The sequence below is a fragment of the Leopardus geoffroyi genome, chromosome C1 (genome assembly GCF_018350155.1).
Source record: "Leopardus geoffroyi isolate Oge1 chromosome C1, O.geoffroyi_Oge1_pat1.0, whole genome shotgun sequence".
Lineage (NCBI taxonomy): Eukaryota > Metazoa > Chordata > Mammalia > Carnivora > Felidae > Leopardus > Leopardus geoffroyi.
This window is the reverse complement of record NC_059328.1, coordinates 53,699,034-53,718,772: the sequence shown is the minus strand read 5'-3', so window position 1 is coordinate 53,718,772 and position 19,739 is coordinate 53,699,034. Positions and strand designations below refer to the sequence as shown.

The 19,739-nt window shown below is 41.3% G+C and overlaps 1 protein-coding gene and 1 pseudogene across 4 annotated transcripts in view; both read left to right on the top strand.

The window, feature by feature from the left end:
- JAK1 (Janus kinase 1) overlaps positions 1–19,739 on the top strand; it is a 246,903-nt gene that overhangs the window by 25,452 nt on the left and 201,712 nt on the right. The gene's annotated exons all lie outside the window — the stretch shown is intronic.
- Positions 338–3,940, top strand: LOC123596805 (annotated as a pseudogene).

The window sequence follows — 19,739 nt, the reverse complement described above, 5'->3', positions numbered from 1 at the left end:
AAGGCAGTGTCTTTTTTAGCCACAGTACCTCTAAGTCCCAGGACTTCAAAGATTGGGATAAACAACCAGCCTCATGCGTTATTTGGAAGTGAAAGACATTAGATTCAGTGACCTACCTTTTCTGTGACTCCCTGTCCAAGAGAGTCCTATTGCCCAAGAGAAAGGGTGTGATTGGGTTGGTTGGCCATTTCCAATATGGAGAAACTGTAATGGGTCCACACCAAACCCTATGAAGGTGGTATCCTCTCTCATGGCCCTCTTGTAGATGCACTACAAGAATCTGTAAATTTCTCTGTCTGGCCATCTCTGTCTGCCAATTGGTCAGAAACAACCAAAGATGGGGATTGCCTTAGGAGGTGATAACCACGTCACTAGAGGTATTCAGGCTGAGGCTGATGGTCATATAGTATATATGGGACTATAAGCAGAGAATCAACTGATTTCTGGTTTCGCCATCTGTAGATGAAGGGCAGAAATTATTCAACATAGTAAAAAAAAAAAAAAAAGGAAAGCCCACATTTACTCAGTGTTCTCAGAGGGGACTCTGGATTTGAAAGGTTCTTAGGACCTAAAGGACCCCCATCGAAGGCACTGTTTCACAAGGTGGTTACGAGCAACAAGGTTCAATGGCCAAGAACAACTATAAGCCCTGTACAAACACTAGGGACTTCACAAAGTCACCTGATTTAACATGAATTCAATCTCATCAAAGTAGCTTTTTGGTTGCACCACTGGAAAGGAAGTGTGTGTGTGTGTGTGTGTGTGTGTGTGTGTGTGTGTGTGTGTGAAATAAGAGAACCTGGTTTGTCATAGTTAGGAAGGATAAATAGGAAAATGGAAAAAAAAAAATATATATATATGTGTGCTGTGCTTCTGAAAGGAGACAGTAGAGTTCAGTACTGAGCTGGAAATAAGGCTTTCGGTTCTTGTGACATGTCTGTGGGCAGGAAGTACAGATTCAGATGATAGTCTGAGTTTCTTATGATAAAAGTAGAAGCAAAGGTCAATCATCAGGCACATCCAAGAAATGGCTATGATAGGGTATCTACAACAAACAAATTCGTTGAAAGCTTACAAGTTCTTGCTCCTTCCTCCCGTTCCACATTTGAGACTCAGAGAGGAACTAAATTACATCTGTGTATGTTTAATGTAACAATTTCTTTCCTTTTCAACTTTCAAAATAAGACCTTCTTATAGGTCAGGTTCAGATGAGGGAAGTGGGAGAATGCGCCACCTGGGATGAGCCCATCCTTGTGAATACTATAAGCTTGTTTCACTTGGCAGTGGTCCTCCTTACTTTGGTAATGAGCAACTCCTGGCTGCCACTGACCCCATGCTGAAGTGAGGCCTTCAGGAGGACAGAGGGAGATTGACGTGTTCCTGTGCTTCTTAGTCTCTGAGCAGCCCAGCCCTGCCTGGCATCACTGGGCACTGATACTTCAGAGACGCCAGAGACCAGATCCCAGATCCTTATCTTCCATGGTGAATTCTACTGGCTTAATCTTGTGTATCTATGACAGGAACAGGTGGAGTAAGATCTATCTTTGCATATCCCCAAGCCCCAAGTCCTGAGTGCCCTTTCCTCTCCTGTGCTTTTATCTCAGTATTTGCCATATTTTCTTGTCTTTCATGATTTTTCTGTCAGCTTCACTAAAATGTGAGCTCCTTCAGGACAGGGACTATGTATTTTTTCTTGGTATCCCTTGTGTCTTGCAGAATGCCTAGAACCTAATAGGTGGTTTATAAATGTCTATGGGCTGAACACAGAGGAACCAGAATGCATCCATAGGAAGGTGAGCAGAGTCTACAGGAAGGGGAAAGCCCTGGAATCCAGGTCCCATGAGGAGCTAGGTGTGTGTGTGTGTGTGCGTGTGAGCGTGTGTAGTGTGTAGACGTGGACAAAAATGTCCACGTCTTAATTCCTGGACCCTCTGGATATGTTGTTGTGTGCCAAGGAGAAATTATAGTCACAGATGGGATTAGAGTTTCTAATCTGCTGACCTTAAAATGGGAAGACTGTTGTGGATTATCTAGGTGGTCAGTGCATCGCAGAGTTCTTACAAGAGGAAGGCAGAAGGGCCAGAGTCAGAGAAAGAGACATGATGGAAGCAGAGCTTGGAGTGTCATGGCTGCAAGCTAAGGGATGCACGCAGCATCCAGAAGTTGGAAAAGGCAAACGACGGACTCCTCCCCAGAGCCTCCAGAAGGAGCATGTCTCCGTGGACACTTTCATTTGAGCCCTGTGAGGCCCCTTTCAGACTTCTGACCTCCAAAACTATAAGCTAATAGACTTGTTGTTTTAAACCACTAAATCTGTGGTAATTTGTTACAGCAGCAATTAGAAACCAATATAGAGGCTAAGCGTGGGAGGGCACCTAAGGAAAGAACCTAACAGAGAACAAGAACCTGGGGCAGGAAATGGCCACGTGGGAGTAGCTCAGTCAGCATCCGAAGAGACCTTCCCAACGGAATCACCTTAAATGAAAATTAGTTGACAGTAAGATCAGATGGTAACAGCTCAATACGTGCTGCATCTAGCCTGCCAAATAGCGCCTCTAATAACTTGGGAGAAACCATAGCAGAACATAGTGTGGAAGAATCAGTCAGCCCTGGGTTAGAGTTCTCTGCCACCTAGGACTGTACAATCTTAAGCAAGTTATGTAACCTCTCTAAACCACAGTTTGTTTTTTAACTTTTAACATTTTTTTAAAAGTTATTTTTGAGAGGCAGAGAGAGACAGAGCACGAATGGGGGAGGGGCAGAGCATGAATGGGGTGAGTGGCAGAGAGAGAGAGAGAGAGAGAGAGAGAGAGAGAGAGAGAGAGAATCTGAGGCAGGCTCCAGGCTCCTGTCAGCACAGAACCAGACATGGGGCCCAAACTCTTGAACCGTGAGATCATGACCTGAGCCAAAGCTGGACGCTTAACCAACTGAGCCACACAGGTGCCCCCATCTTTTTAATGTCTTTTTTTTTAAGTTTATTTTGAGAGAGCGCGAGAGAATGCACAAGCATCCATGGGGGAAGGGCAGAGAGAGAGAAGGGGAGAGAGAATTTCAAGCAGGCTCTGCTTGAAAAAAGAATGTCCAACTGAATGGAGTGGTTTAGACATGAAGCTATTTGAAATATTCTCGGGAGAGGCTACATAACTTGTGGGGTCTGATGCAAAATGGAAGAGTGGACCCCCTGGTTCCAAAAATTAAGAATTTCAAGATGATGACAGCAGAGCATTCAACCAAGCCTGGGAAACTTCTGAACACAGGGCCTATTGCATAGTGCACACGCTTACCAAGCCAGCCCTGAATATAATCACGTAAGAGGTGACAGACTCACTTCTGGAAGCAGTGGTGACAGTGGCAGCATGGAAGCTCTAGGCCTTGCAAGATGATGATAGCAGAGACTGTGAGCAGAACAAAGGACACGTAGAGAGATGGTATGAAGGAGAAATGGGATGAGACAAGAGCCAGAGCAGCAGCAAGAGAAAGGCTATTGTCCTTGGACCAGCACTGCATCCCTGTCTCACACTGGGGCCCAGGAGAACTTCCACCATCCCACCAGCACACAGAACTGCAAACAATATCAAACAGATGGGCACCTTTGACCCTGTGGAGCAATCCTCGGGGGTTTACCGCCACCATGTGCTACCTCCCTGGAACTTGACAGGTCATAGTGGCTTCCTTCTCTTCAAAGAAGGAGTTAAGCCCATGTGGGAAGATGATGCAAACAAAAATGGTGGCAAGTGGGTTATTTGGCTGTGGGAGGGCTTGGCATCCTGTTGCTGGGAGAATCTCATCCTGGCCATGTTGAGGCAATCCATAATGACTGGGGAGGAAATCTGGGGACCTGTGGTCTATGTGGTTTCAGAATATTATGTCTTTTAAAAAATGTTTATTTATTTATTTTGAGAGAGAGAGAGAGTAAGCAGGGGAGGGGCAGAGAGAGAGGGAGACAGAGAATCCCAAGTAGGCTCCACACTCAGCATGGAGCCCAATGTGGGGCTTGATCTCACGAAAGTGAGATGTCACTTTTGTGAGATCAAGTCCTGAGTGGATATCAAGAGGCATCCCGACTGAGCCACCCAGGTGCCCGTCTGTTATTTCAATATCGAATAATCCTGGCAGGGTCCTTACAACCACAGCCCAAACATGGACGTGTGTTTATGTGAAATGGATGGGAAGTCTCCAGCCAGTCCTTCCATCTGCTCACTGAAGAGACATTCCTGTGCTGCATGATCCCCCTTTGCACTCATTCCTGGGGGACTGATCTACCCTCCAGCATCTCTGACTTTATAAAACAGAAAAATGGAAAATGCGACTTAGTAATAGACAAACTTTGTGTTTTAATGGCCTTCTGTGGAGGGGAGTTCAGCTTTTCTTTTTGCTGTGTGCTGTCCAGATGCCTCTTGAGCATTGCTATGCTCTCCTCATGCTGTGAGAAAGGCTCACATCATGACCACGTTTACAGCCAGAGCTGTCGCCTGAGAGTTATGTTGGTATTATGAATGTCTGGGCATTCAGGAAAAGCCTTTTGTTGGAGAGTCCTGAAATAGCTGTAAGTGCTCTTTTCTAGCTGTGTCATTAAATTATTGGGACATTTTGTTTATTTCTCCTCCCTCTTCCCCAAGCCCCCCACTTTCTGAAAATGTGTTACTGATTTTGTATAGTTTCCTGCCTTGTGCCCTCCACTTCCCTCCTGTGCCAATCCTTGCTTTGTAGGCTCTGCTGCCCATAGAGTTTTAATCAGTGGGTCACATGGGTTTCACCGGGTATGCCTGATAAATTAAGCTGAAGCAGAACCCAGTCTGATAAAGAGCTAGATTACAATACATGTTCCAAGTGCAGGACTTGGAGCTGAGGGCAACGACTGTAATGATTTTCCCTGATGAGCAGTTGTCAAGCCTATTTTGGTGGGTTCTTGCATGCCGTTCATTGAGGAAGGAAAGTGGAAAGCTGGATGTTGTCAGGCACTAAAATTGGCAAATTCTATGATCCTGAAACTGGAGCATCTGGAGAAAAAGGGACCTTGATGAATATCTTCATCTGCATGGCTGTGCTTGTCTGCAGTGATTGGAAGAACCTGCTTTCAGTCCTCATCCCTTGCTATGTATGTTAGCAAATGTGTACTGATCTCGGATGCCCAGACAGAAACCTCTTGAAGGTTGATGCTTTCAAATGCTTTAAAAATGACCAGTTACTGGGGAGCCTGGGTGGCTCAGTTGGTTAAGCGTCTGACTCTGGATTTCAGCTCAGGTCATGACCTCACGGTTCATGGGGTCGAGCCCTGTATCAGGCTCTGCACTGATTGTGTGGAGCCTGCTTGGGACTCTCTCTCTCTCTCTTTCTGCCTGGCCCCTACCCCCTACTCATGAGCTCCCTCCCTCTCTCTCTCTCTCAAGATAAGGAAATAAAAACTTTTTTTTTTTAAATGACCAGTTACCTACCTATTAGGGTACCTAGGATTCCAGTAAATAATGATTAAGAGTTCTAAAGCCATCCCCAAGTAGCACTTTTTTCACTCTTGTGAGCAAAGATTGAAATATAGTCTTTAATACATATCCCTGTGGCACCTAGGTGGCTCAGTCAGTTAAGCATCTGACTTCAGCTCAGGTCATGATCTCATGGTTGGTGAGTTCGAGCCTGGCACTGGTCTCTGTGCTGTCAGCACAGAGCTGAGCCCACTTTGAATCCTCTGTCCCCCTCTCTGTCTGCCCCTCCCCCACTCATTCTCCTTCTCCCTCTCTCAAAATAAATAAACTAAAAACAAAACAAAAACAAAAAGTCATGAAACATATCCTTGAAAGCTAAAGGGATCCTTAGCCACCTGGTCTAAATCACTTGACAAATCATATGAGACCAAAAAGGCACTTCCCTATTGTGTTTATAGTACTTTCTTCCTACTTTCCAACTTCAGAACATCTTTACCTGTTTGAGGATGCTTTTTTCCTAAAAGAACAGGAGGCCAAAAGAGGTACTTACATTACAGGTAAAGTTAGATCAGATAAGAAGATCTGGCAGTGATTTAGAAACCTGAAATTCTGGTGCCCAATTATGAAGGGCTCAGACAAATGTAAGAGCACGATTGGCTAAAATGGGGAGCAGTGGCTGCCTCTTAAGATTTGCTCAGATCCAGGGCGGTCTTCACTTTTGCCTAAACTCAGATTTGCCGTGAGAATTACAAAGACAGCAAACATTTGGGTTTCTCCTCCTATTGTGTGTATGAGGATGGGTGCATATGTGTATATCGTGCTCATGAGTGAGGGTCTCCTTGGGCTGGGTGGCTAGGTATATTGTCCATAGTTTTGCTTTTTTGTCTTTTGTCTCATTTGCTCAAGATTTTTGAATCTCTTATATTTTCTAGAAATTCCCCTTCCTCTTTGTCATTGAAGTATTTCACAGTTACCTTTTCCCATCAAAAATATGCTGATGATGACTGGTTAGAGCAGGGGCTATCCCTGTTGGACAGCATGTTACTTACTCCAGTGTTCTCCCAGATATCCTGCTAACAGCTTTAAATGGGAGGTAGTCATTTTATTCAAACCACTTATTTTTTTCCAAACCAACTTGAGAAATCTTTTCATTTATTTTGATTCCATGGGGCCTCTGGTATGATAAGATATAACACAGCTATGGTTAAGGTATCACCTGTTCTAGAGACAAAGGGAAAAATGATCTTCTGGGGGATGGGGAGTCAGCTTCCACTTCGCACAATCAGGGCTGTTTTCCCCATGACCTCTTTGCTGGTTTTTCCATTTGCAATTGGCCCCTGCTGTCTTCCAGCACTCTTCTCTTTTTATCCTTCTGTTCATGTATGTGTGTGTGTGCGTGTGTGTCTACTTTTTCCCTCTGACACTGGTAATCATTTTCTGCCCACAGAGAAGCTTGTGGTCCAAGACACTCCAAGAATGAATTTTCAAGTATTTTTCCAGTGGGAAGAGTGCTGTGATGAGTGATTGCCTTTTCAGAGCAATTGTCTATTGCAGTGACAAATGGAAATATCAGGGGGAAAAAAGGGATAGACTTGACCCTAATAGGCCTAGAATGAAAGGGAAGAAACTACAGATAAAACATGGGGGAACAAACTGATGGTTGCCAGAGGGGAGAGGGTGTGGACCGATGGGCAAAATGGGTGAAGGGAGAGGGAGATACAAGCTTCCAGTTATGGAATGAATAAGTCACGGGAATAAAAGACACAACATAAGAAATATAGTCAGTGATACTGTAATAACATTGTATGGTGACAGATGGTAGCTATACTTGTGAACGTAGCGTAATGTAGAAACTTGTCAAATCACTGTGTTGTACACCTGGAACTAATGTAAAATCGTGTCTCAACTGAAACAAACCAACCTGAGGGAGAACTTTGTAAAACAAGTCAACCCAAGACACTTTGGCACCTCTGTCCCTAGAAGTGTTTGAGCAAAAGGTGGGCAGCCACTTCATAGTTACCTTATACTGGAGGGCAGAGAGCTCCTCATCATTGAGTGTTTAGAAGGTAAGAAGTGAAAAATTATACTAAAAGACTTCTAAAATTATTTCCAGCTCTGAGACTTGATTATTCCATCAAATATTTTAAGAGAGGGAATTTTTTAAGAGCCCTCTAACTTTTCTTAACAATTTAATGTGACTTTTGTGCCTAGGGCTTCAGCGAGTGGGAGAACTGGGGGAAAATGGGGAACGATTGATAGTGGGTAGGGGATTTCTTTGGGGGATGATAAAAACGTTCTAAATTGACCATAGTGATGGCTGAATAACTCTGTGTATATATAAAAAAAAAAACATTGAATTATATGCGTTAAATGGGTGAGTAGAATGGTATGTGAATTATAGCCATAAAGTTCTTATTTTTTTATTTAAAAACATTTTTTTAATGTTTATTTATTTTTGAGAGAAAGAGATCAGAGGAAAGGCAGAGAGAGATGGAGACACAGAATCTGAGGCAGACTCCAGGCTCTGAGCTGTCAGCCCAGAGACCAACTCAGGGCTCGAACTCACGAACCGCCAGATCATGACCTGAGTGGAAGTTGGACACTCAACCAACTGAGCCACCCAGGCACCCCCAAAATTCTTATTTTTTTAAATAAAAAACCAAGACAATGGAAAGCGAAGTTTTAGGACAGGCAAAAAAAGAACCAGGAAAGGATGGGAACGAGTGCAGGCATGAGACAAGGAAGCTGGATATTATGGATTGTGGCTTGGTGTGCACAGGGCAGTGTCTGAAACTGGTGGAGTGAATGGCTGAGGGGTTCATCCTTAAGTTTACTCAGAGCTTAATGCTTGTTGGATATTGGAAGATCATACTCGATAGCATCATTAGGGAGCAGAAGGAATGGTTGTCGACACTGGTGACCACTGTACTAACTAGCACCGCTCCTGGCTTTCTGAATGCTTTATCACACAAAGAGTGAGGAAACCTCAATGATCATGAAAATTAAATGTCCCATCATTTGCAGGAGTGAGATCTCAATGTATATTAAACTTGATTTAAAGGAATAGTGCAATAAAGCTGGCTGAAGAGCATGAAAAAAATTTAATGCAGTTTTTGAACAACATAGAACACACACACACACTTAGACAAACATACACACAACACACTTCTTGCCTACCATCACAGTTTCCGATATATTTTCCCTATTGTAATTATTCCACTTATATACAGTTTTCTGCTTGTGCATTTTCATGATTATATAATATTCCATGGAATGGACATTGTATAATTTATTATTTCCTAACTGTTGGGTGACTCAGTTCTTCCCAATGTTTAATTATTATAAAAGCAGTGCCCTAGATTTTTTTTTGCGTACACAGCTTCTCTTCACTCTTGAAATACTTTATTAGAATAATTAGAACTCATTTGCTTGCAAATTATATAGCTCATTGGAGGAGCCTAAGTAAAAGAGGTTTTGTTGATAAGCATATAGATACAAAATGCAAGGCCCACATAGGAATTGGAAAGTTATCCAGAACTCCTCATCTTCCCTCTCTGGTCTCTTGTTTTCTTTAGACTGCCTTTTTCTGCCTACTCCTGGCTTCCTTAGAACTGACTCACACAGGGCTTTGACTTGCTTGGAGCCAGAGACACTGGGTCTATAGCAAAGAAGTCCAGAGCCAACTGCTATCTGATCAAAATTTTTGTATCTCTTATATCAAATTCCTAAGAAATAATCTGATTCTCCCCTGATTTTATGACTTGTGCTTTCCTCTGATTGGTGGAGAGGGTGAGGGAAAGGCTCTGAAGTCTGCCTAGATTCAAATGAAACTCTACCACTTACTAGGCATGTAGCCTTGGGTCAGTTCCCTGTGTATCTGTTTGCCCATTTGTAAAATGAGTGTAACAGTGGCACCTACTACACGAGGTTATTGGGAAGATGAAATAAAATATTCCTTGTCAAGGAATATAAGAAGGGCACATAAGAAGTCCTCAATATGTGTTGGCTCTAAGTTTTTTTTTTTTTATTGTGGAAAAATATGCATAAAATAAAATTTACCATTTTAACTATTTTTAACAGTACAATTCAATGCCATTAAGTATATTCACACTGTTGTGCAACAATCACCACTCTCCATCCTTAGAGCTTTCTCATCATCCCAAACTGTAGCTCTTGTTTTTAAGTTATCATCATCATGATTACTTCAAATATGGTTCCCTAGGTGCACCCTTTGGAAGGGTGTGATGGGGGCTCTTCCCAAAGAAAGGACCAGGGTGGATAGGCACTCTAAGTTCCTACTGAAAATATCACACATTTGCAATTCTTTGAGACTTCAGAACATTTTTACACATGATTTTATGTCATTCTTCTAAGGAAGGACTTCTTGAAGTAGGAAAGGGTTGTAACCTTGTTTTATAGGAGAGGACACTGAGGGTCGGGAAATCTGTCTTGCCCAAGATCTCCCACCTTGCTTGCAGAGTCAGGACTCAAAGTCAAGTCTTCTCACTCCCAAGTTCCTGCTTTTTGCATAACAGCCCAGAGATGTGATTACTCAGCCAAGCTTTATACCCACTTGTTTACAGTTCTATTACCTACTGTAGTTCAGATGATGAGAAGGAAGAGACTCCTCAAATTGGAACTTGAACTTGCGGGTAGGCTCTCTCTGGGAAGTACAGCTGCAAGAAGCCTGACTGGTCTAGTTTACCAGCTTGCATCCTTAACATATAGGAAAAGCAAGACTCATTTAACTTTATTGTACAATGTGGTGATTCTGTGAAAACCGAAGAGTAGAGGGATTGGTTAATGGGCCTCTTAACTTTTACCTTGAGAAAGTTCTGAAATGTTTGCCAGAAACAAATGGCATTACTAAGCACATTTTTCAAATGGGATAGAGAAAAAGATACCATTAGAATCAAAATGGGCAACTTTCTGCTGGTGTTTTATGATTTGTACAAAGAAGCATATTTCGTCTGATTGGCTTGATTAGCTTTTTTTTTTTTTTTTTTTTTTTTTTTTTTTTTTTTTTAGTGGAAAACACCTTTGTCAAATGGCAAAAGTTCATTTTATATAAAAACCACAGGAAGAAAGCTGTGTGGACTCAAGCTACCTCACAGCACCTTTCTAACAACTAGATTAATGTTTGCTATTAGGCAATCTTTCCATTAAATTAATGGCTACTTTTTAGATTAGACATTCGCCTTCCATTTGGCACACTCTGACTCATTTCCTTGTCACTTGTTCTAAAAGAAAATCACTTAGGATAACTGAACACCTTAGTGCAGTGAGCTTTTATTATGTCTGTTCTGATCATTGCTTTTGTATAAAATTTATGGATTCTCTTGTGCTCTTTTGCATCAACTCACATATCTTCTCTTTTGCTTTCAACCTGATCCCAGCCCCTCTCTGCTGCCCTGATCTCCCCCCACTAATGCTGCTCTATTTTCCTCAGTTCCAGAGTATCAGTTACCTGATCTCCTTATAACTTTTAAATATGTTCTATTCATCCAATCCCCATATCTTTACCTGTGCTGTACTTGTCTTTCCCTATATCCGTGTGGTACACCCTTCCCTTTTATCCACCTTGAACATTTCCATCCTTCACTGCTGTTAAAACCCCACTTATTCTCTAAGGCTTTCCTGAACATTTCAATGCATACAGACTGCATCTTTCTGTGTGTTTGTCTACCTTATAAATTATGACCATCATTTATTGTACCTATTAAGTATCAGGCCCATTTTCTCTACTCATTACAACTACATAAGGTAATGGTTGTCATCCTCATTTTATAAAAGAGGAAACCAGGGGTCAGAAGCCGAGGTCACATACCCTAAATTGCTAAGCTGAGGACTGAACTACAGGGGTAACCGATTCTAAAGCTCTTCCTCTTTCTACCTCTGCTGGCTCTTAACCTTATACCTAGAGGTGTTCTCTATGTGTTCTGGGTACACGGGTCTTCTCTCCTCATTTCGTTCTTGAAATCAGGAATTGTGTCATTTAAGAATTACATTCAACTGCTAGTTACAGAGACCCAGACTGATGATGGCTTCAATAGGACAGAAGAGGATTTTTCTCTCACCTAAAAGAAACGGAGTCCAGAGAAAGCAGGCCAGGTGATAATGTGGTACCCTAAGAGAGTATCATGGTCCTCGCTTCTTTCAGCTCTGCCCTTCCCTTCACCACCCGCACGGTGCGGGCCTTACTGTTGTGTTTACAAGTTGACCTCTGCAAGTCCAGTCATCCTATTTGTGTTTGAGGCACAATGGAGGAAAGGATGGAGGGGAGAGCACGGGCCTCCCAGTCAAACTTTTAAAAGCTTTTCCACAAGTCTCACCTACAACTTCCATTTATATCTCGTTGGCCACCACATCTGCAAGGATGGCTGGGAAATATTTTATAGCTGAGTACACTGATTCACCCAACAGTAAAGGTAATCTGTTTCTGAGAAAGAAATAGATGTTGAGGGGTACCTGGGTGGCTCAGTCAGTTAAGTGTCCCACCTCGGCTCACGTCATGATCTCACAGCTTGTGAGTTGGAGCCCCGCATCAGGCTCTCTGCTGACAGCTCCGAGCCTGGAGCCTGCTTTGGATTCTGTGTCTCCTTCCCTCTCTGCCCCTCTCCCGCTTGCACTTGTATCTCTCTCTCTCTGTCTCAAAAATAAATAAACCTTAAGAAAAAGAGAAATAGATGTTGAGCAGGCAGCTAGTGGTCTCTGCCACAGAGACCCATGTCCCAGTCTTCCTATTTTCACAGCACCTTGAAGGTGTCCAATAAACACTGGTGGACAGTCTAATGTAGAGAAATAGAGAGTGGAAAAGGTAATTTAGAAAACTGATAAATGAAAAAAGTAGCCCCATATGATGTCAAATTTATAAGTACTTTATAAGAAAATAAATCCCCATGGGGTGCTTGGGCGGTGGCTCAGTCAGTTAAGCGTCCGACTCTTGATTTCAGCTCAGGTCATGATCTTGCGGTTTGTGGGATTGAGTCCTACATTGGGCTCTGTGCTGGCAGCACAGAGCCTGCTTAGGATTCTCGCTTTCTCCCTCTCTGCCCCTCCCTCATTTGTGCTCATTCTCTCTCTCTCTCTCAAAATAAATAAATATTTTTTAAAAAAGAAAATAAATACCCACTTTCTTCTCCCTAAACAGTCCTGTCACTCAGCTTCCTGTACAGAATGCTTATAAAATTAACATCAAGATTAAGAAAATGAGGCCAAGTCTTTTGAAATTATTTTCAGTAGATTCATTGTTTCTTTCAGCCTTTATTCTTTGCATACATTTTATTTCCATTTACAAAATTGGAGTCATAAAATGTTCTGTTTTGCAAAAGTACTCATTGCAAGCAACCACTTCTGACAAAATGACCAGTAGCCAGGCGATGTTTGATGAGCACTTAGAGAAAAAGAGAAGATTACATTTCCAATAGAAATTAGTGTTATGCATTTCTGGAACTCTCCTGAGTTTCTTATTTTGATTTGCAAAATAATTCAAACTCTTGAAAGAAAAATCTATGGTAATTACCTCAAGTGTCTCCCCAACCACCAGATTAACCTTGAGAGAGGGGCTTTGTTTGAGATCAAAAGCACAGTTTTGTAACTTTCTGAAACATTTTCATATTTAGAACAAATTTCTAAGAATAATATAAGGAACTCTTGTATGCCCTTTACACAGCATCACCAACTGTTTACAATAAGACCCATTTGCTTTATCATTCTCTCTCCTCTCTTTTTTTCTCCAGTATGTGTGTATGATTTTTTTTTCGGACTCTTTTGAGAGTCAATTGGAGATGTCATGTGCTAGGAGACACCTAAACACTTCAGAATATTGGCTGAGAAAAGGATGTTCTGTTATATAACCACAGGAACATGATCAAAAGAAATTTGATATCATGCTGTTACCCAATACATGCCTCATGTGCAAATTCCATTAATTGCCCCAATGATGTCCTTTATAGCTATTTTATTTTTCTAAGCTGGAATCCAGTTTCAGATTATGTATTCCATATAGTTGGCACGTCTCTTTAATCTGGAACAGTTTCTCAGCTTTCTCTGGTTGTCTCTATTTTGACACTAAAAAAAACAATAAGACAGTTATTCGGGAGAATATCCTTCACCTTGGGGTTTGTCTGGCTTGCTTCATGATTACATGCAGGTTAAACACTTTTTGGCCAGAATCCCACAGGAGTGGTATTGTGTTCTTTCCATGCATTGTATGAGGAAGCACACAATATCAGTTTGTCTTAATACTGATGATGTTGATGTGGATCACTGGTTGAGGTGGCATCTGCTCGATTTCTCCATTGTCAAAATACTACTTTCTTTATAATTAAGAAATGATTTGTAGGAAGGTTTTTTTTTTTTTGAACTATATAAACATTGTCTTTTTCATCCAACATTAATCTACCAGGTTTAGCATCCACTGAAGATTTTCAAATCCCATCATTCTTTCTATTTTTACTAATTACCATTCTACCACCAGAACACCTTTTTCTTCTAAGAGAGAGTTTCTGATGCTGTGTAGCTCCATGTTTCTGAGACTTTATCTTATTCTGCTAGGGCTGCTATAACAACATACCGTGGACTGGGTGGCTTAAACAATGATTTATGTCTTACACTTCTGGAGACTAAAAGTCCAAGATCAAGTAGCAAGGCAGTTCAGTCCCTGGTGAGTGGTCTCCTTCTGGCTTACAGATGGCTGCCTTCTCCCTGTGTCCTCACATGGCTGAGAGAGCTGGTACATTGATAATTCTTTCTCTTTTTGTAAGAGTATTAATCCCATCATGGGGCTCTACCTTCACTACCTCATCTAAACTAATTACCTCCCAAAGGATCTACTTCCTAATACTATCACATTAGAGGTTGGGCTTCAACATACAAATTTTATGGGGACACAAACATTCAGTCTATAACAGTCTTTATAAAGGGAAAAAACAAACCCATTGTAAGAAGATGATATCTCCCTTGGACTGAGTAACTGTGATATTGAGCATTGAAGCCCATGCATAGCAAAGTAATTCCTTACTCCTTCCTCCTTAATGTCAATCTTTAATTTTATTTTTATTTTTCAATCAACTGTGAGGGAATTTAGCCACATTCCCCTCACTTAGCATTAAAATCTGTTTTTTGTTTATTGCTATCAGACAAATCTGGATTTAAATTCCACACTTCCAGGGGTATATGTGATGTTGGGCACCTTCTTTGGACTTTAATCTCCTTGCTCCTAAAGTAGAGATGCTAACCCCTATTTCAAAAATAGTGCTAGGATAAATAAATGAAATAGTGTATGTCAAAGGATGTAATATGGTATCTGATGCAAGAAAGCAGTTGATATGTTTTCTCTTCTTCATTTATAATTCCAACTTTTAATTATATGCTTTTGCAAGTTTCTTGACTTGGAAAAAGTTACATGCTTGACCTTCATCAAAATGTTAAATGGTCTTGGGGCGCCTGGGTGGCTCAGTCAGTTGAGCATCTGACTTCAGCTCAGGTCATGATCTCACCACTCATGAGTTTGAGCCCTGCGTTGGGTTCTGTGCTGACAGCTCAGAAGCTGGATCCTGCCTCCAATTCTGTCTCCCTCTCTCTCTGCCCCTCCCCCACTCATGCTCTGTCTCTTTCTCTCAAAAATAAAACGTTAAAAAATGTTTTTAAATGTTAAATGGCCTTCTTAGATATGAAATCACAAAGAGAAAGATTTAGTGGTAGCTACCAACTTTTAGATGATGTGTGTGGTTATATCAGTTTTATTCCTTCCTCCTTTCTTTCCTTCTTTATTTTCATTTGACATATATTTAATGGCCTTTGCTATGTGCCAGCCATGACTGTAGGCACTAGGGATAGAGCAGCAAACAAAATTTCCTGACCTGACATCAATTATATTCTAATCAAAGAAGACAAATGATACAGAAACAAACTTTTCAAATCATGTGGGATAAGTGCTATGGAGAAAAATAAAGCCAGGAGGGGGAATAAGGATTGCAAAGGGATTGCTATATTAATTAGAGAGGAACTAAAGTGTCATTAAGGTGACATGTGAGCAGAGACCTGAAGGAGACAAGGGAGCAAGTCATTAGAATGTCTGAAGAAAAACATTCCAGGCAGAGGAAAAATTTCAAATAAAAGAGATCTAAAGTATAGAATGACTAAGAGTTCACCCAAGGGAGTCATCAAGAAAGCCAAGGCAGTTCTGTGGAGCACAACGGCACTGTCCCTCCCTTCTGTGAGTATGATTGTAGGCGTGAGCAGAATGGCCAAGATGGCAGGGGCTGTGGCACTGTAGCATGTGACACTCAGTCCTCTTTTCAAGAAGGAGCCTGCTTCAAGGAGTGCAGGGAGCTTAGAATTTCCAGCTATGGCACCTCCTGGAGGCACCTCAGCATCTGAAGTATAGCATTTTCTCCCAGGCAATCCTCAGCCAATGACTGAGCACACAGAGACACTAGAGTATGACCACTGTTATACAACATGGGACTCCTTTTTTTCCCCTTTAAGTTTTTAATCACCTGGTGCTCATCATGACCTGATCCTCTGGATCCATTCATGTTGTTATAAATGGCAAAATGTCATTCTTTTTATAGATGAATAAGATTCCATTGTGTGTGTGTGTGTGTGTGTGTGTGTGTGTGTGTATATATATATATATATATATATATATATATATATATATGTATACCACTTCTTTATCCAGTAATCAATCAGTGGACACTTGGGCTGCTTCCATGTCTTGGATATTGTAAATAATGTTGCTGTAAACATAGGGATGCATGTATCCCTTTGAATTAGTGTTTTTGTATTCTTTGGGTAAATACCCAACGGTGCAATTGCTGGATCATAGGGTAGTTCTATTTTTAACTTTCTGAGGAAACTCCATACTATTTTCCACCATTTCAAAAACAATTCCTCTATATACTCATTTTAGCCAGACTCCTACCCCTGACATTTCTGTAGAGAGATTCTGGGTCTACCCAGGTAGCAGTTCCAAACTCTTGACCAAGTTCTGAGGAATAATGGGCCCACTGTTGAGTTACCAAACTAGAACCCAAAGGGGCAGCATGCATGAGAGGGTGGGAAGGTGGGGAGATGGCACTTACTTCCATTCCTGGAAGTTAAACTGTGGGAATCTGAGTTCTCTGGTGAGATGTTCTAGGTCTCCCTGACAGATCTTTTCTGTCTTCCACCATAGCCTCTGTTCAAAGGCCACTGCCTGTGTCTGTCTCACAATGAAATTCCAACCAGAAACCATTCTTACAGTTGAGAGAACCGTGTACTAATCATGTAGCTGAGGGGGCATTCTGGGGCTCAGTAAGGCAATGGATCCAAATATTTTCTGGGGAAATCTCTCACATCCCATCAGGAAAGCAAACACTGGCTTGGAAGGAAGTTGCTCTGGGGTGGGGACACATGGAAGACAAAAGGTTATGAGCCAGGATTTCAAAATAAGTACCTTTATGTGCCAGGTACTTTCATATGTTTATATTTCTAGAGCCACCCTATGCTGCCAGAATTACACTTTAAGGCAATCAATTATACTTTAAGGTAATCAATTTATTTTTTTTTAATTTTTAAAAAATTTTTAACATTTTTTATTTTAGAGAGAGAGAGCACGAGTTGGGGAGAAGGGCAGAGGGAGAAAGAGAGAGACAGAGAGACAGAAAGAATCTTAAGCAGGCTCCATGCTAATGTGGGGCTTGATCCTACAACTCTGGGATCATGACCTGAGCTGAAATCAAGAATCAGATGCCCAACTAACTAAGCCACCCAGGTGCGCCTAAGGTAATCCCTTTTTTAAGACCTAGAAAACTGTGGTTTAGAAGGTTAAGTGATTTTTCCAAGGTCATAGTGTTAGCAGATAGCAAAGCTAGGAAATTTGGATGAGATCTTCTAACTCCAAATGTAGTACTTTTTTTTTTTCATGATTTCACTCTGGCTAATTTTATCAATATGCCTATATCAATGATAATAATACTTTACCCAGTGGCCATACCTGGCTTCGTTGCTTAGGTAAAATCATGTCAACTTTTAGTCAGACCATGGTTGTGAAGCACTGTAGTGGACATTTGCTAGTTTTTGACATCTCAACATCTATTTTCCTCTTCTTTTGGTAAACATATTCTAATTTCCCTCTGGAGAACTCTCTCCTCCACTTGCAGTCCAGAGTTTTGGATGGGCTCCAATCCTGGCCTAAGGTCCCTCCCAAATCCATCAATGGATGCATTTCCCTGGCCACTGCAATTTGGAATGGTCTGTAATCAGTCAGGACCAATTAGCTTTTGGCCAAAGCTGCTGTGAGAAAAGCAGTGCTCTTCCTAGTTCCCTTGAACCTGGGAAAATGTAGGCTGGAGCCACTAAAGCTATCTTGCAGCTTTGATTGGAGAGTCTGTCCAAGAATGGTGCTTACACAGCAAAAGCAGAGCCAGGAGATGAATAGGGAGAAACCGGGTCCTGTTGTCTTTCTTTTGGCCTTGGATTAGGCCACTATTCAGACTGAAACTATCCCCCAAAATTTACAGTTCTGTGATACAACAAATTCCATTTATACTTAAGCTAGTACAGGTTGTATTTTCTGTCACTTTCAATTAAAAAGGTTTAAATTAAACCTTTTTTAAAATTTAAACCTTTAAATTAAATTAAAAAGGTTTACCTGATACAATAGATTTCCTCACTCCAATCCAACCAGTGTTAAAAATCAATTAAGACTCAACAATAAAAAGGCAAATAACCCAAATAAAAATGGGCCTGGGATCCTAATAGATGCTGTAGACTGAATATCTGTGTCCCCCTAAAATCCATATGTGGAAACCTATTCCCCAAATGTGATGGTATTAGGAGGTAGGGGCCTTTGAGAGGTGACTATATCATGAGAGCAGAGCCTTCATGAATGGGATTAGGGTCTACAAAGAGACTGTAGAGAGCTCCCTTGTCCCTTCTGCCATGTGAGGACACAGTGAAAAGGCTGCCATCTGTGAACCAGGAAGCATGCTCTCATCAGACACTGCATCTGCCAGTGCCTTGATCATCAACTTCCCAATTTCCAGAACTATGAGAAGTACATTTCTGTTGTTTATAAACCACCCAGTCTATTGTGTTCTGTTTTCGTAGCCCAGATAGGCTAAGACAATAGACATTTCTCCAAAGTAGATACGAAATGGCCAATAAGCTCTTGAAAAGATGCTCAACATCATTAATCATTAGGGAAATGCAAACCAAAACCACAGTGAGATACAATTCCACACACTCTGGGATGGTTTTAATAAAAAATATGAGCAATGACTAGTGTTGACAAGGATATGGAGAAATTGGAACCTGTGCACATTGCTGGTGTGAATGCAAAATGATGCAGCTGCTTAGGAAAACAGTCTGGCAGTTTCTCAGATGACTGAACATAGAGTTACCATGTGACCATCAGTTCTGTTCCTAAGTATATACCCATGAGACATGAAAAGATATGTCCCCAGGGGTGCCTGGGTGGCTCAGTCAGTTAAGTGTCTGACTTTGGGTCAGGTCATGATCTCGTGGGCCGTGAGTTCGAGCCCCACATTGGGCTCTGTGCTGACAGCTCAGAGCCTGGAGCCTGCTTCGGATTCTGTGTTTCCCTCTCTTTGCCCCTCCCTCACTCACACTCTCTCTGTCTCTCTCAAAAATAAATAAACGTTAAAAATTTTTTTTAAAAAAGAAAAGATATATCTGCCAAAAGGCTTGTGTAAGAATGCTCATAGTTGTATTCATAATACAACAAAAACAAAACAAATGTCCATCAAGGAGAAATGGATAAACAAATTGTGACCTATTCATTCAAAGAAATACTACTCAGTAAAAGGAATGAGCCACTGATACATGCAAAATCATGAATGAAACTAGACACACGTTGACTGAAAGAAACCAGACACAAAATAATATGTATGGTATGACACCATTGATATGAAGTCCAAGAACAGGAAACTGATCTATGGTGATAGAAAATCAGAAAGTGGTTGCCTCAGTGAGAAGGAAGCATATGTAATTAGAAAGGGATAAGAGGGTGAAGGCACTTTTTGGAATTTTAGGTGCTACTTACATGGGTGTGTACAGCTATCAAAACTTACTAAATTGAACTGTAAGATTAGTGCACTTCACTTAAAAAATGATGAATACTATTTTTTCAGTGTTGACTGCTTTTTCACTTCTGATGAGGAACAAAGGCATCCACTGAACTTATGTGATCTGAAATGTGTGAAAAATTGTCCTATCCAAAAACATCTTTCCCTACCAACTTAGGAATGGACTTCATTCCTCCCCACCAATTACTTTCTCCTTTAATATAGAGCATTGCAAGTCCTA